A 9,190-nucleotide genomic window follows, 5' to 3' on the forward strand; every position below is an offset into this window, starting at 1 on the left:
GCTCCGCCCACAGGCCAGGCCCGGCCCGGCCCGGCCCAGCGCGCTCACCTGCCCCGGCCGTAGCTCCGCTGCCGGCTCCGCCTCGCAGGCGCGCCTGGGACCCAGGAAGAAGTCCGGGGGCACCGGCCGGGCGCCGAGAGGCAAAACGCCTCCTGCCCGCGCGGGCTCTGCCCCTCCCTCTCTTTCCCTTCCTCTTTCTCTCTTCCCCCGCGTGCGGGCTCCCGCGGAGGCGGGACCTCTCGCTGCCGGCGCCCGGTCCAGGCCGAAACTCTTCTGAGCTTCCTGTGCTCCTCTGCAGCGCTTCTGGCGGGCAGCCAGCGGCTGCACCCGTCCAAGCGTTTTATTCCGCCTTTGCTCTCTCTATCCAACAGCCTCGGCCCTTCTGAGGTTGGCAACGAGGGGCTAAGAGCCGCAGCGGTTTCTGTGCTGTGAGCGCTTGGCCGCTAAACACTGGAGGCGCTTGAGGTGGGTAATGACTTTCAGCCACTGGTCACAAGTACTTGGACTGCCTCTATTTCAAGCGGGTAGAATACTGCCCTGCCCATTTTTTCTGGATTAAAACTTGGCAGACCTGCCCACCTTGTTGGGAAGGAGCTTGAGATTCCTAACCATCCTCCCCACATTTTTCTTTTCAAGCATAATGCAGGTAGTAACTTTATAGGACAGCAAAAACTTGCTAGGTCTTAATCCTTGAAACACTTTGCACATCTGTTGAACTTTACAGCAGGGGGAAAGGCCTGATGCTGCCACTGGAGCTGTTTTTCTGTGTGAAGCGAAGCTGGTGTATACTGTTTTGCCTGATAGGGCAAGTGAAATTTTGTGGGTAGAACCTGTCTTTCTGTGAGTTTGTATTGTGCCAGTTATGATAGGTACTGGTTCTGAGTGTAGCTTCAGAACAGGTATCTTTCCTATGTCTTTAATTGAGTATATAAGGGCAGAGACAACTAGAGTTTGCCTTTCTTTTAGAGGTGCACTGATAAAAATCTTTTTGGCTGATACCGATGGTCCCCACAGTGAGAAAGGGAATGGGCAGGGTTAGGCGCTGCCCAGCTGGTATGGGACACAGGATGGAGCCATGGGCTGCTCAGCCGAGGGGTGGCCCCTACCACCGCACGCACCCCTGGGGGAGGAACGGGGTGCACGTGCACTGGGTGAGGGTGGGCTGCTTTCAGGTTTCAGGGCCAGGAGCTGTGCTGGCCTCTTCCCAGCAGGCGGGCTGGGCCAGGGCTGCGCTTTGGGTGGGTAGGGATGGGGCAGGCAGCAGCGATGCTGGGAGGGGGACTACAGGGTGGGCTACAGCTACTCCAAAATTTGCTGTAGCCCCCCACCCTTGGCCTCCCCTCCCAGTGTCACAGCTCACCCCAATCACAACCCTGGCGTAGCCCTCAGCCCCAAGCAGGCAGCAGGCAGCCTGCCTTCATCCCACACACAAATGTGGGGAGCCACATGCTTCCCATGCCTCCGCTGGGCATGCATACAACAGTAGGAGCTGCTCCCCCCTGCACCTCTCCCCCACCCTGGATGAGCTGCCTGTACCTTAATCTGTATCCCAAACAATGGTAAGGAGATGGTCGCCCCTTCCAGTTCTATGCTGGGACTGCCACACGTGGGTGTCTGGTGCCTCTTGAGTCAGCGACCCGGGGCGGGGTCCCCAGTGGCCAATGTCACTGGCCATGGAGGGTCCTCAGTGGCCAGTGTCGCTGGGCGGGGGGGGCGAGGGGCTGGTAGCCAATGTCACTGGCTGTAAAAGTGGCCACACTGCTTCTGGGACTCTCGCGGCCACTTCCAGAAGCTGCGTGGCTGATTTTGCTGGTGGTTCCACTCCCCGGCCAACGCTTGCAGGGAGGGCACTGGTGCTCACGCCTGCCCCACTGCCCACCGGCTAAACAGGGAGTGCAACCTGATGGGGTACATCGGTGTTCTCGGGGGGTGCATATTCTCCCCCGTGCACCCCGTACATGTCACCTCTGCTACCACAGGCAAATACCCTGTGTTATACTTGTCTCCTAGGTCCAGAGGTAGCAGTAGATGGCCATCCTCCATGGAGTCCCTCATTTCTTCCTCTTCTGACATGTAACTCTTGGCAGTGCAGAGAATGCAGCACACTTCTTGGAAGCACTTTTTGAATGCCAGGGTCACGGGGCTGGCAGACAGTCTGGAAAAGAGCACAAAGCATGGCCATGTAGACAAAGACTTCTGCTAGCAGAATAGCAGAGCCAAGCTCTTCCAGTGTCAGAATCATAGAAAATTAGAGTTGGAAGGGACTCAGGAGATCATCTCGTCCAATGCCCTGCTCAAAGCAGGACCATCTCCAACCAGATCAGCCCAGCAAAAGCTTTATCTAGCTGGGTCTTAAAAATCTCCAAGGATGGAGATTCCACAACCATAGGGGACTGGTGCCGCCTTAGTCAGGGGGCACACGCCCCCCACCCCCAGCAACTGGGGGGGGGTGTCCCCTTGCAGCCAGTCTCACCGCTTGGGGATGGGAGGGTACCGCAGCCAACAGCACCGACTGGGAAGTGGCTGCAGTGCTATATCCAGCGCTCCCCCACCCTGGCCAGCACTCGCAGGGTGGGTACCGGCACTCCTGCCTGCCTGACCGTGTCAGTTGCCTAAGTGGGGAGTGTGGCCTGTCAGGGGGTGCACCAGCGCTCTCAAGGGTGCACATGCACTCCCATGCACCCCCTATGCGTCACCACTGTCCACAACCTCTCTGGGTAACCTGCTCCAGTGTTTTACTACCCTCCTAGGGAGAAAATTTTGCCTGATATCTAACCTAAACTTCCCTTGCTGCAACTTGAGGCCATTGCTTCTTGGTCTGTCATCTGCCACCACTGAGAACAGTCCAGCTCCATCCTCTTTGGAACCCCACTTCAGGTAGTTGAAGGCTGCTATCAAATTCCCCCTTAGACTTCTCTTCTGCAGACTAAACAAGCCTGGTTCCCTCAGCCTCTCTTCATAAGTCACGTGCCTGAGCCCCCAAACCATTTTTGTTGCCCCCCATAGGACTCTCCAGTTGGGACCAAGCGGCCCCAACAGCTGCTGATTTAGCCAGTGTGTGCAAGCTGTGCGGGGGGTAGGGCCGGGCAAGGAAGCGATCAGGGAGCTGGGGGAAATATCGGGGAGCTGGGGGAAGAAGGGGGAACCGATCAAGGAGCTGGGGGAAGCGAGGGAGAAGTGGGCGGAGTGATCGGGGAACTGGCAAAACAGGCGGGGGGCTGGGGTCCCCCCCATGGTCCCTTCCCCACCTTCTACAGCCCCTGTACCCCCTACTTACCTGGCATGGAGCCAAGGTCCAGGTCCCTGCAGCCTGCACCACTGCTTGCCTGGCATGGGCAAGCAACATGCTGGACCAAGGGCCAGCCATAGAGATACTCTGGCTGGCTACCAGAGGGTCTCTGTGGAGGACTGAGCCTCCAGTTGCCTGCTTTTTTCCCTTGGGGTATACTTTGATACCTTGATCTCCAGGTGTCAAATTTTGAATCCGTGCTGCAAATTTGCAGTGCAGGGAACTTTTTTTGTTCTCAGCATGCATCTGGCAGCATCTCAAGGGAGTTTGAGATGCTGCAAGAGTCACATTTGCACTTGTCTGGATGCGCCCTGAGAGGCTTTTTTCTTTTAAAAAACCCTAAAAACTAAACATCACTGCCAAACCTTCTTCTTTATTTCTTAATTCTTATCAGGGACAAAACTCTCAATCAATTTAAAAATTGCAAGCCTAAAGTACTTTTATGCCTTTGGGGATATACAGGAGCCCTGGGACATAAATAGATTAACTTGCCTTTCTCCCCCCGCCCTCTTTTCTTGATTCTGGTAAAGTCTCTGGTGAGGCATTGTGATGATGCAAATTAACTCGAACAAAGACAGGAACAGGATCGTGGGTTTCAGATCATCAAACTTGCTTCTTCCTTGTAAAATTCTGAAGATTTCATTTAAAGAATCAGCTAAAATTCAGTATCTTCCATGTATCAAGTATCCAGGTTGTAGCCATATTGGTCTAGAGGCAAAAGGAATCACGGTAGAGGTGATATCTTGAAGTGAAGTCTTCATAATTTTACAAGGAGGAAGCAAGTTTGACGACCTGAAACCTGAGATCCTGTTCCTGCCTTTGTTCAAGGTAATTTGCATCATCACCGAGCACAGACGCACCTTACCACATAAGAAATATCTGTCCAGAAGAGCATTCCATCTTTTTAGTCCTCTGTGAAACACAAAACACCATAACCAGAAGGAGATATGGCTACATTCTGCTTACCACCAAACAACTTTGAAGTAAACAGACTATTCCAACTTTTCTCTGAGCCTAATCTGCCTATAAAATGAGCTGTTCCAAACAGGAGATTTTACCACACCTTCAACTCTCCTATGAAATATTAACATACATTTCTACCCAGGAGAACATGTACAGTCTTTTCTCGTATGCCTGCAGAAGGGTGCTTGTTCTCAAAAGCTTGCAATTAAAGAATTTTTTTTTGCAAAAATCTAGTTGATCTAATAAAAGATATCACCTCTACCACAAGTAAAGGAAAGGATTCACCTATATAATAATACAGTCTGCCTGCCACATGGACTTGACTGATAGCTGAATGGAACAGAAATCTGCTGTCCTTTTACAATGTCTAGATCAGTGATTCTCAACTAGGGTGCCACAGCACCCAAGTGTGCCACCAGATTCTTTGAAGGATGCCATGAGGTGAAGGGCAATAAGCAGATAAGCAGGCTCAAGCTTATCCCTGTTTTGCCAATCCTTTACCCCCAATGCCTGGCCCCTCTGAAAGAAGGCAAACACTGTAATATATACATTAATTTTTTTAATCGGCTGCCACTGAATTCACAGAAGTTATGGAGCGGTGCTTCAAGTCCAATGAAGGGTGCTTTGAGTCGAAGAAGATTGAGAACTACTGGGCTGGATCTTCTACTGCAGGAAATCTTTCCATGATACAATAAATAAATGCTTCCTTGCTTATCTTTAATGTTTTGATATGCATATTAACTTATGAAGAGGTTTTTTTATTTTTATTATCCAACACATTTTCTAGCATGCTCTACACCTGAGTCAGCCATTTCTACTCTCTTAGGGTCTGCTTCTTCAATATTTAGCACATGGTCAGATTGCTGTGCCTGAAATGGAGCCTTGATGCAGTCAGCGCGGCTCTCACAGGCAGAGGCATTCCATCATGGACTATATGTTGTAGATTTACAGCCCTACACTCCACAAGTTATCTTGTATTTGCTTCTAAGTTTTTAATGCATAGCGTTTAGTTAATGGCAGGAAATAAAAAACACCAATCTGTAAATTTTAGGTTTCCATGACACATGAGCTGTATAGGTCAAAGGGTTCTGAGGCCTGGCACTGATTTCTGATGCAAGCACATGAATTCCTACATAATTTAGGTTAGCAGCTACAGATGTTTTACCTTTTACTAAAGATTTCTGGGGGACCTCCTGTTCTCCCCCTCCCCCCCGCATGTGCAGGGGTGGGGGGGAGGGCAGTTTGTTATCTCATTTCTGGATTCCAGGTGTCAAGACAGCACAGGAGTCCAGGAGGCGCAGATGGCAGGCAGCTTTGCAGATGCTGCAAAGAAAGGCACGAGTGCTGGAGGACCAGGACCAGATAGAACAAAGAGAAGGGGCTTCCCTGTGGATTTCAAGGTGTCTGGATATGATTCACAGCCTGAGTATCTCCCCAATGGCATGAGAAGAGAAGAATTCAACAGGGAAGTCCTGCGAAAGCTGCTCCAGGCAAATAAGGAGAATGTAATTTATGTACGAAAGCAAAAGCACTCCAATGATTGGGTGGTGGGACTCAGGAGCCCTGAAGCCAGGCCACATTTCTAGGAATGTCTGGAGCAGGTGGGGGAGGACCCCAAGCTGAAGGATTATGCTTTCTATGGGAGAGATGCCAAGGGAACTCAGTGGAGACAGAAAATTATAAAGATAGATCTTTGCAGAACAGAAATAGATGAGGCAGACCTCTATTTCTGGCTGAGCAAGCACAGTGAGGAGGTGACAACAAGAGAGGAGGAAAAGGCTGGACTGGGGCCTGGATTGCTACAGTACTCTTACAAAAAGACCCCAGTAGCTGTGGGGCAATGCAGCATTTGCCAGCCTCCCTGTACCTGGGGCACCACAAGGGCCTGTTTTACTGTACAGGCCAACCCAAACTGCCACAAATGTGGACAGTAGGGGTGTGCAAAACAGACCTCATTTGATTTGGATTCGGCATGAATCAGGGAGAGTGATTTAATTTGTTGATTCAGATCACTGTCCCTGATTCGATTCAGCCAAATCTGAATCTGAAGATTTGATGCTAATTCAGAGAATCAGCAATTCGGCCATAGACACAGCTTTAAATGTTTTGTCTACATACCTCAAGGTACCAGGCATGACAGCTCATGAACACTGCCATGCTGGGGTAGATGGAGCGTCCCGCAGGGGGGCCTGCATGCTTGGCGGCAAACCTAGAAGTGGACTGGAATTACTTCTGGTCCACTTCCAGGTCTGCCAGGGAGCGCGCTGGGGTCCCCCCATGCCCCCTGAGCTAGAGGAGACTCCTGTCTCTGAGTCAGTTGTAAGGAACATTGAGATTTTAATGGAACAGAGTAGGAATACAGCAGGCTCAGCCATGGAACAAGAGAATGAAGGAAAGGGGGAAATGAAAAAATCAGAAGAGAAAGGAGAGGAAGACCTAAGCCTAGGGAGAAAGCAACCCCAGAAAAGGAAGGAGCTGGAAGGGAAGAAAGAGGAAACCCAAGAAACCTCTCCCCATTTCGAACCCCTAGAGGGGTACGAGTGGACCCACCCAGCAAAAGCACAGGAGTAAGAAGAAAAAGCAAACAGAGGACAACAAGATGAGTTCTACAAGGGAATCCAAGGGAAGGCCCAGTCAGGTAAAAAGAAACCCAAATTTGAAATTGAGACAAGAAAGTAGGTACCTGAAATCCTATGAGCCCCCCCAACACACACACCTCAATTTAACTACACAATGAAAACTCTTAAAATTGCTCTTGCAAATGTGAGAAGTTTGTTAGGAAAAAGGACACGAGACCAGGTAAGACTCTGGAACAGATAAAAGCAGACATGATCTGCCTGCAGGAATGTGGTCTCCCCAGTAACACTGGAACAGCTCTTTGTTCTCCAAATGCTGGGCTGGCTGCATGGGGCAGCCCTGTGGTTAGGGGCAGACAACACTAGGGCTACTGGGGTTGCAATTCTGATGAAAAGAGACACCATGCACCCTCTGCAGCACAGAGTAATAGTGGCAGGCAGGCTGCTGCAAGCCACCATGGAAGCAAATGGGACAGAGTTTGAAGTTCTGCATGTGTACACGCCAGCCAAAGCAAAGACCAGGTATGATTTCCTGGAAAACATGGCGCTAACAATGCTAAGCAGCTGGCTGGTAATCATCTCAGGGGATTTCAACTGCATCATTTGTGAGGAAGACAGAGCCAGCAGTGCCCAGAGGGCAGGCATAGACAGTTCCTCCATGCTACTGAAACTGTTGATCAAGGACCACAGCCTAGTAGAAGCTGGGAAAGGAGCCCAAGGCCCAGTGGTCCGGCAGCACCATCCACTGGCTGCAGGCACCTCGGGCTGTTCATTTGGGTTCTGGTTGCTACACAACCATCCCTGACCTCAGCCTGACTCAGGTGGCCTCCCCCGCCCTTGGCTCAAGCCATGTTTGCAGCTTGAGAGGGGCAGGGGACTGGGCCAGATCCTGTGGCACTGGTGAGGGGAAGGAATGCCCGGGCTGGCTTCTGCCTCCTGCACAGGATGAAAGGATCCTGCCCTGCAAGTAAGCCCAGGAAAGCAGCTGCTGGGCAGGCTTTCCCTGTGCTGTGCTGTGCTGTGGTGTGCTGCTTGGGCCGGGCCGAGCTGGCTCTGGCGAGGGGAAGTAGCAGCTGGGCCGATTGTGCCACGCGTAGCCCTGGCCCGGTCAGCATCAGGGAGGAGAGGTGGCAGCTGAGCTGTGTGCCGCTTGGGACTGGCCAGGCAGGCTGGCTGAGGTAAGGGGAAGCTGCGGCTTTGCCTTGGGCAGCTTGGGCTGGGCTGGGCTGGGTTGGCACTGGGGAGGGAAAGCCGCTCTTGGGCCAGCCCCAAGCAGCATGTGGATCAGCTGCTGCTTCTGCTGGCTGGTGCCAACCCAGCCGGGCTCATGCCATCCCCAGCAGCATGTGGGGAAGATGGCTTCGGCTGCCTGCTGCTCCAGATGGGATGGACCCAGCCGGCTTGGCACTGGCCAGGAAAAGCAGTGGTGGAGCCTCCTGCCACTCAGGATGAGTGGTGAGCGTCGGCTTGGCACCATTCAGGAAAAACAGCAGTGGAACCTCCTGCCGCTTGGGGCCAGCTAGGTAGGGAGAAGGTGCAGCTGAGCCCCTGCCGCTCCAGCTGGGCTTGTCCTGTTCCCAGCAGCATGTGGGGAAGTCGCAGCTGGGCCAGTGTGGGCCCTATGCTGCTTGGGAAGGGATGGGATGGGCCCAGCCGGGCCAGCACTGGGGAGGGAAAGCTGTGGCTGAGCCCCCTGTGGCTCAGGATGGAATGGGTCCTGCAGCACTGGAGGGGGCTGGACCGGTGAGGGGACCTGGTCCTGGGCTAATTTCTGCTGTGCTGCATGGGAGGAGGGGGGCTGAGATGGCCCAGGTCATACTGGTGCCAGTGAGAGGGAGGGGGGATTGGCCAGCTTTTGCTGTGTGAGGCCTGATGGGGTAGGCTGGGTCCTCCCTTGTGGGTGGGGTTTGGTGACCAGTACTGGTGAGGGGAAGGGGGGCTGGGCTAGCTTCTGCTGGCCTGCACGTAACGAGCGCTGAGATGGACCCTCCCGGCAGGTGAGGGGAAGGGCAGGCTGGGCTGGCTTCTGCACTGTGGGGTGCCAGCCCCTGCCTTGCAGCTAGGAACCCTTGCTGGGAGGGGATGGGCCTGGCTATGAGGTCCTGACCTTGCAGCTGGGAACCAGGTGCTGCCACGCTGGCCTTGGCTGGCTCTTTGCCCCACATAGATTTCATAGAGATTAGGGCTGGAAGGGACCTCGGAAGATCATTGAGTCCAGCCCCCCACCCAAAGGGCAGGAAGTCAGCTGGGGTCATAGGATCCCAGCAAGATAAGCATCCAATTTGCTCTTGAAGGTGTTCAATGTAGGGGCTTCAACCACTTACAATGGCAGGCTGTTTCAGACCTTGGGGGCTCGGACAGT

The 9,190-nt window shown here is 53.0% G+C and overlaps 1 protein-coding gene across 3 annotated transcripts in view; it reads right to left on the reverse strand.

The window, feature by feature from the left end:
• PRKCD (protein kinase C delta) overlaps window positions 1–175 on the reverse strand; it is a 201,247-nt gene extending 201,072 nt beyond the window's left edge. For 2 of the 3 annotated variants that reach the window (XM_019505198.1, XM_019505197.1), the window contains exon 1: window positions 49–175. The gene's annotated coding sequence lies outside the window, so the exon portion shown is untranslated. The remainder of the gene's footprint in view (window positions 1–48) is intronic. The other variant, XM_019505199.1, reaches the window with a different exon arrangement.
• Between the last annotated feature and the right edge of the window lie 9,015 nt (window positions 176–9,190).

This window comes from Gavialis gangeticus, unplaced genomic scaffold (genome assembly GCF_001723915.1).
Source record: "Gavialis gangeticus isolate Ggan-Ray unplaced genomic scaffold, GavGan_comp1, whole genome shotgun sequence".
NCBI classification, from domain to species: Eukaryota; Metazoa; Chordata; order Crocodylia; family Gavialidae; genus Gavialis; species Gavialis gangeticus.